The sequence below is a fragment of the Pecten maximus genome, chromosome 16 (genome assembly GCF_902652985.1).
Source record: "Pecten maximus chromosome 16, xPecMax1.1, whole genome shotgun sequence".
NCBI classification, from domain to species: domain Eukaryota; kingdom Metazoa; phylum Mollusca; class Bivalvia; order Pectinida; family Pectinidae; genus Pecten; species Pecten maximus.
Window position 1 is genome coordinate 14,816,318 of NC_047030.1, and position 7,686 is coordinate 14,824,003.

Sequence of the window (7,686 nt, forward strand, 5' to 3'; positions counted from 1 at the left end):
GGAGACAACTCTACTAATTTGAATTTATAAAATATTGTATTGTGCATTCATTTAAAATCAAAAATCAAGTTAAAAGAACTTTTTCGGTGTAAATATTAATATTATACATGTTTTTAGTCAGAACTTTCAGATAATGTTAAGAAAATAGGTTGAATAGGAAGATATTTTAGGAATTTTATATGTTTATACTTTTTTCACTATTTTTGTGCTAAATTCCATCCAGAAAATCTTGGAAACCTGTTTAACATTTAGTCTCCTTATGTGGAATGTTACCCAGATCACCATTTCATTCTGTGTAGTGTATGTGTTAGTTTACCTGTTTTTATTGGCTTTATCTGTACATGGCTCATGAGATTGGATCAATGATTTTTGGTGCTTGCCTTTGCTTACTTTATGCTTACAATCAAATTTTGCACTCTTTAAGAAATATCTACAAATGATGTTTACATGTGTAGAGTTGGCAGAGTTTCTTCTAGGCTGCTTTATTGCAGATATATTGTTTATTTTATATACTTGTATTACATGTGATGAAATGTTTTGTAATTTCCACCTCTGTTGGTGGTTCAACTTATCTTGTTTTTGCAAAGAAATCTCTTATATCAACTTCATATTATCAGTTGAAATGTGATAAACACAGGGCCGCACAGAAATGTGCACAAAGCAATGTCAAAGAATTTGTAAAGTTGCATAATCTGATCATGTGTGTTATTGTACAGCTCAGCAACAAACTCTGTTACTGTGTAGAGCACTGCACCAAATCTTGCTACTGTCATACCAATCTCTGCTACTGTGTACAGCGCCACACCAACTTGTGCGACTGTGAACAGCGCAGCACCAAACTGTGCTACTATGAACAGCGCCGCACCAAACTGTGCTACCAAGTAAAGTGCCGCACCAAACTGCGGTACTATGTACAGCGCAACACCAAACTGTGCTACTGTGTACAGCACTACACCAAAATGTGCTACTGTGTACAGCACCACACCAAAATGTGCTACTGTGTACAGTGCCGCACCAAACTGCGGTACTGTGTACAGCGCAACACCAAACTGTGCTACTGTGTACAGCGCCGCACCAAACTGTGCTACTGTGTACAGCACTACACCAAAATGTGCTACTGTGTACAGCACCACACCAAAATGTGCTACTGTGTACAGCACTACACCAAACTGCAGTGTGTACCAAAGTGTACTGTGTTCAATGTCGCACCAAACTGTGCTACTGTGTGCAGTGTGTACCAAAGTGTACTGTGTGTTCAATGTCGCACCAAACTGTGCTACTGTGTGCAGTGTGTACCAAAGTGTGCTACTGTGTACAGCACCACACCAAAATGTGCTACTGTGTACAGCCCCGCACCAAACTGCAGTGTGTACCAAAGTGTGCTACTGTGTACAGCCCCGCACCAAACTGCAGTGTGTACCGAAGTGTACTGTGTGTTCAATGTCACACCAAACTGTGCCACCATGTGCAGTGTGTACCAAAGTGTGCTACTGTGTACAGCTCCACACCCACACATATTGCTACCAACTGTGTGTTTATGGTGTAAAAGTTTGCACAAAATGGTGCTTTTGTATAAGTTATTTATTACAACGAAAATATTTTTGCATTACTTTTGTAAGATCACAATTGTTCAATGATTTATGTTGAATTCAGTCAATCAATATATTTTATATGCTAGTCTTTTATATCATATTAATCTATTCACAGTTTATCTGTGCCAAAATCACTTATTTTATATATTGTATACATTTTTTTTTCAAAATCATGAAACAACATTGATTATTCTTCAATATCTCTTCCAAAGTTTTGGTCATACTTTTTTTTTTCTTTTTTAAATTTGGCAGTAACGCCAATTTCTTTAAAAGTTTTATTATTCTTCCAGTCTGAAAAGGAACCATTGATGAGATTTGCACTTTATTGTTGAGGAGTGAATAATTGGTCATGAAATATTGGAATTTCATGATAATTTTAGCATGGTCATATCAAAATGTATTGTAGTAGAATTAATAATTTTGGGGGTTTTCAAAGTAGGTTTCTAAGTTTTTGAAGATTTGGTACAATTGGTAAGTTTGCCATTCTAGTGGAATTTTGAAATTAGCAATACATACTTCAAAATTGATAAAAAGAGCCAATAATTTATTAGGAAAATTACTATAAATTTAAGTTAACACTCACAGAGAGAATTTAAAATCATTAAAGTTTGTAATTGTAAGCTTTAAAAATTTAATAAATATGAGGATGCAGTTTGTCAATATATGAAAGATTAAACATGGGTTGCTTTTTTTTTTATATCTGATTTGATACTGGGAAATTTCTAAATTCATATTTTTTGAATTTTCAAATTAAATGTTATAGCAACTGGGATGCTTAAAGAAATGTGTAAAATTTATTTAACTTAAAAAAAAATTATCATTTTTTATTTGTGATAATTGGGAGATCTAAAATTAGTATGGGAGTCTTTTTCAGGCTATGGTGGGGTTTTAATGGGAGATTCAAAATATTTTAAGGTGTGGAAATTGGGAGATTCAAAATTAGTAGAATGATTAAGATTTAATTGAAAATTTTAAAGAGACTTATTTTCAAGGTCATTATTGGTTTTTAATTGGAGAATTAGAATATTTTTTAATTTGCGGTATTTGGGGGATTCAAAATTGGTTTAAAGGTTGGTTGAAGTTTTATTATAAGTTGGAATTGCTTTTAAATTTTACCTATTTGGGAGATTCTAAAGTATATTTTGTGATAATTGGGAGATTCAAAATTAGTATAGAGGTTGATTGAAATTTAATTGGAATTGGAAAGGGTCTTATTTTTGGTGGGGTTCCAAATTGATTTAGTTTTGGGTGATTTAAAACTTTAAATATAAATTTGCAATTATTGGGAGATTTATGGGGTGATTCAAAATTATTGTGAAATGCAGAGCTTTATTGTCTGGTTATGGTGATGATTCTGGAGTTTGTGTGGTAGGGAAGGGACACACATGTTTGGAACCATAAACTCTTAGGGTCAAGGATCTCTGATGATTGTCCGATGTAGACTGAACATACCTGATTTGACCAGACTAAAGGTGCCACGCCTCTCCAGAGATATCAGGATTTGTGGTAGAGGAAATCTTTTGAGGTAGCGTTGCTAGGTAGGTTGAGTTCGTAACCTACCTAGTGACAACACTTTATTGATTTAAGTTCTCAAGAATGCCCGCCTGTTGGACCTGGAGAGGAGGTGGTACTGGAGGTTTGAGATTTGATGGACAGTGAGGAATACTGAAGATTTGAAGAGATACAACCTTAAGAGTAGGGACAGAACCTCTGTGTTGGACCATCGTGAGTGAACAATGAAGGGATGAATCATACATCAGACAATGGGCTCTGTGTGGGATGGGCCTTTTTCTTGTTACGCGGGAGGGTGTTTGGCATGTAATGAGGGATGGGTGTTTGGCTTGTAATGAGGGATGGGTGTTTGGCTTGTAATGTGGGATGGTTCTTTTTCTTGTAATGTGGGGAGTGTTAAACAATTTGGCATGTAATGAGGGATGGGTGTTTGGCTTGTTACACAGGAGCCTGGGTGTTTGGTTTAAAATGAGGGATGGGTCTTTGGATTGTAGTAAGGAATGGGTCTTTGGATTGTAGTAAGGGATGGGTCTTTGGCTTATAATGTGGAATGGGTCTTTGGTTTGTAGTAAGGGATGGGTCTTTGGTTTATAGTAAGGGATGGGTCTTTGGATTGTAGTAAGGAATGGGTCTTTGGTTTATAATGAGGGATAGGTCTTTGGATTGTAATGAGGGGTGGGTCTTTGGTTTATAATGTGGAATGGGTCTTTGGTTTATAATGAGGGGTGGGTCTTTGGTTTATAATGTGGAATGGGTCTTTGGTTTATAATGAGGGATGGGTCTTTGGTTTATAATGTGGAATGGGTCTTTGGTTTAGAATGAGGGATGGGTCTTTGGATTGTAATGAGGGGTGGGTCTTTGGTTTATAATGTGGAATGGGTCTTTGGATTGTAATGAGGGGTGGGTCTTTGGTTTATAATGTGGAATGGGTCTTTGGTTTATAATGAGGGATGGGTCTTTGGTTTATAATGAGGGATGGGTCTTTGGTATATAATGAGGGATGGGTCTTTGGTATATAATGAGGGATGGGTCTTTTGATTGTAGTAAGGGATGGGTCTTTGGTTTATAATGAGGGATGGGTCTTTGGTATATAATGAGGGATGGGTGTTTGGTTTAAAATGAGGGATGGGTCTTTGGTTTATAATGAGGGATGGGTCTTTGGTATATAATGAGGGATGGGTCTTTGGTATATAATGAGGGATGGGTCTTTGGTTTATAATGAGGGATGGGTCTTTGGTATATAATGAGGGATGGGTGTTTGGTATATAATGAGGGATGGGTCTTTGGTATATAATGAGGGATGGGTCTTTGGTTTATAATGAGGGATGGGTGTTTGGTTTATAATGAGGGATGGGTGTTTGGATTGTAGTAAGGGATGGGTCTTTGGTATATAATGAGGGATGGGTCTTTGGTATATAATGAGGGATGGGTCTTTGGTTTATAATGAGGGATGGGTGTTTGGTTTAAAATGAGGGATGGGTCTTTGGTTTATAATGAGGGATGGGTCTTTGGATTGTAGTAAGGGATGGGTCTTTGGTTTATAATGAGGGATGGGTCTTTGGTATATAATGAGGGATGGGTCTTTGGTTTATAATGAGGGATGGGTCTTTGGATTGTAATGAGGGATAGGTCTTTGGTTTATAATGAGGGATGGGTCTTTGGATTGTAGTAAGGGATGGGTCTTTGGTTTATAATGAGGGATGGGTCTTTGGTTTAGAATGAGGGATGGGTGTTTGGATTGTAATGAGGGATAGGTCTTTGGTTTATAATGAGGGATGGGTCTTTTGATTGTAGTAAGGGATGGGTCTTTGGTTTATAATGAGGGATGGGTGTTTGGTATATAATGAGGGATGGGTGTTTGGTTTATAATGAGGGATGGGTCTTTGGTATATAATGAGGGATGGGTCTTTGGATTGTAGTAAGGGATGGGTCTTTGGTATATAATGAGGGATGGGTCTTTGTTTTATAATGAGGGATGGGTCTTTGGTATATAATGAGGGATGGGTGTTTTGATTGTAGTAAGGGATGGGTCTTTGGTTTATAATGAGGGATGGGTGTTTGGATTGTAGTAAGGGATAGGTCTTTGGTTTATAATGAGGGATGGGTCTTTTGATTGTAGTAAGGGATGGGTCTTTGGTTTATAATGAGGGATGGGTGTTTGGATTGTAGTAAGGGATAGGTCTTTGGTTTATAATGAGGGATGGGTCTTTGGTATATAATGAGGGATGGGTCTTTGGTTTATAATGAGGGATGGGTCTTTGGTTTATAATGAGGGATGGGTCTTTGGTTTATAATGAGGGATGGGTCTTTGGTATATAATGAGGGATGGGTGTTTGGATTGTAGTAAGGGATGGGTCTTTGGTATATAATGAGGGATGGGTCTTTTGATTGTAGTAAGGGATGGGTCTTTGGTTTAGAATGAGGGATGGGTGTTTGGATTGTAGTAAGGGATGGGTCTTTGGTTTATAATGAGGGATGGGTCTTTGGATTGTAGTAAGGGATGGGTCTTTGGATTGTAGTAAGGGATGGGTCTTTGGTTTATAATGAGGGATGGGTCTTTGGTTTATAATGAGGGATGGGTCTTTGGTTTATAATGAGGGATGGGTGTTTGGTTTATAATGAGGGGTGGGTCTTTGGTTTATAATGAGGGATAGGTCTTTGGTTTATAATGAGGGATGGGTCTTTGGTTTATAATGAGGGATGGGTGTTTGGTTTATAATGAGGGATGGGTCTTTGGTTTATAATGAGGGATGGGTGTTTGGATTGTAGTAAGGGATGGGTCTTTGGATTGTAATGAGGGATGGTTCTGTGGATTGTAATGAGGGATGGGTGTTTGGATTGTAATGAGGGATGGGTCTTTGGTTTATAATGAGGGATGGGTCTTTGGATTGTAGTAAGGGATGGGTCTTTGGATTGTAGTAAGGGATGGGTCTTTGGATTGTAATGAGGGATGGGTCTTTGGATTGTAGTAACGGATGGGTCTTTGGTTTATAATGAGGGATGGGTCTTTGGCTTGTAATGTAGAATGGCTCATTTTAAATTTGTTTATAATGCAAGATTGGTCTTTTGGGGTATGATATGGCTCGTTTTAGTTTTTTTTACTTCAGTTCAAGGTAGTTTTACAGTCACATGCTACTCTTATTTCATGAAATCCATTCCAATTTTTGTCCCAATAATATTCCATTATCATCAAGTTTTCTTTGAAACAGACTATAATTTTATCACCTAAATCAAACTTTGTACAGTTAAAAAAATCAGCAAAGTATTCTGTATCTATAATAATTAATACTCAGATTATTGCAATTTTCATGTTGTTTCACAAGTCATATTTTACTTTTTAGAATATAACTCAAATTATCTTATCTCATTGTTTGTATCTTTCAAATATAGAAATACAAACAATAATATGCATTTTTACTTGATCTTAATTTCTGCACAACTGCCAAACTGTTATTTTAATGTAATATACAATTGTTATTCTGGAAAATATATACAGTAGTTAAGATCTGTTTCACAATAAAATAAAATGATGGAAATTATTTGTGGTATGTTGTTTGTGTTTTATGACCTGATAGTTGGAGGGCTGCATGTGTTTGTTTGTCCCTAAACAATTATTGTACGGTGAGTTAATTCTCAGAAAGTATCAGATGGATCCTTCTAAACTTACTTAAGAGGACCAATCAAGCTCAAACTTAACGCAATAGTTATCTATTTTGATTCAGAATGTCAAAGTAACTTATATTAAATAGACTGCGTCCCTACTGACATTGCCTTGGATTTATATATGTCAAAGGTCAAAAGTTTAGGTCATTAGCTGTACATTTAACTTAAAAATGTAACTTAGTTTGTTTCTGATTAATAACTTAGTTCCCTTTCATAGATCCCTCTCTTCAAATCACAATTTCTGTGCAGTTAACATGTAATTAATCCAAATCAAACTTGGCAGATTAACTTCAAATTTAATTAACACTGGTTCCTTACCAGATAATTATAAGTGCTTGCTCTGATTCAATCAAAAGTTGAAGGTTGTTATTATCATCTTAACAATTTGACCCCTTGATTTTGTTAGTAAACCAGAAGAAGTCATTTAACAAATTTGACACTAGTGACCTTGAATGCTGGTCAAAGACATTTCTTGCAAATTTTGTCGGGCGTCATCCCAGAAACCTATACCAGTCTAGCTAATATCTTGATTCTACATGTACATCTAGATTGTTTAAATAATGACCCCTGTGACTTTGACCATGCATCAGTGTGTTTCTTTCCGAAAATTTCAGGGGCTCCATCACAGGAATTAACCTATCAGCCATGGAATGTCATAATCCTAGGCCTTTTGGTTTTTGAGAATTAAGTCATTGTCTATCAGATCTGATATACACGTCTCTCTTTCAAGGGAAATAATACAGATGCCACACCAGAGCATGATAAGCTTACAAGTTTGACTTTTCAGGCCATTTGACTTTTTAAAAAAGTGTTACGCTTTATAATGGCTTAGATCTAACAAAAGTCTACTCTTCTCCCTTTAATTTTTATTTCGTTTTCATATTTTCGTTTTTCTTGACAAGTTATGCTCGATCATATT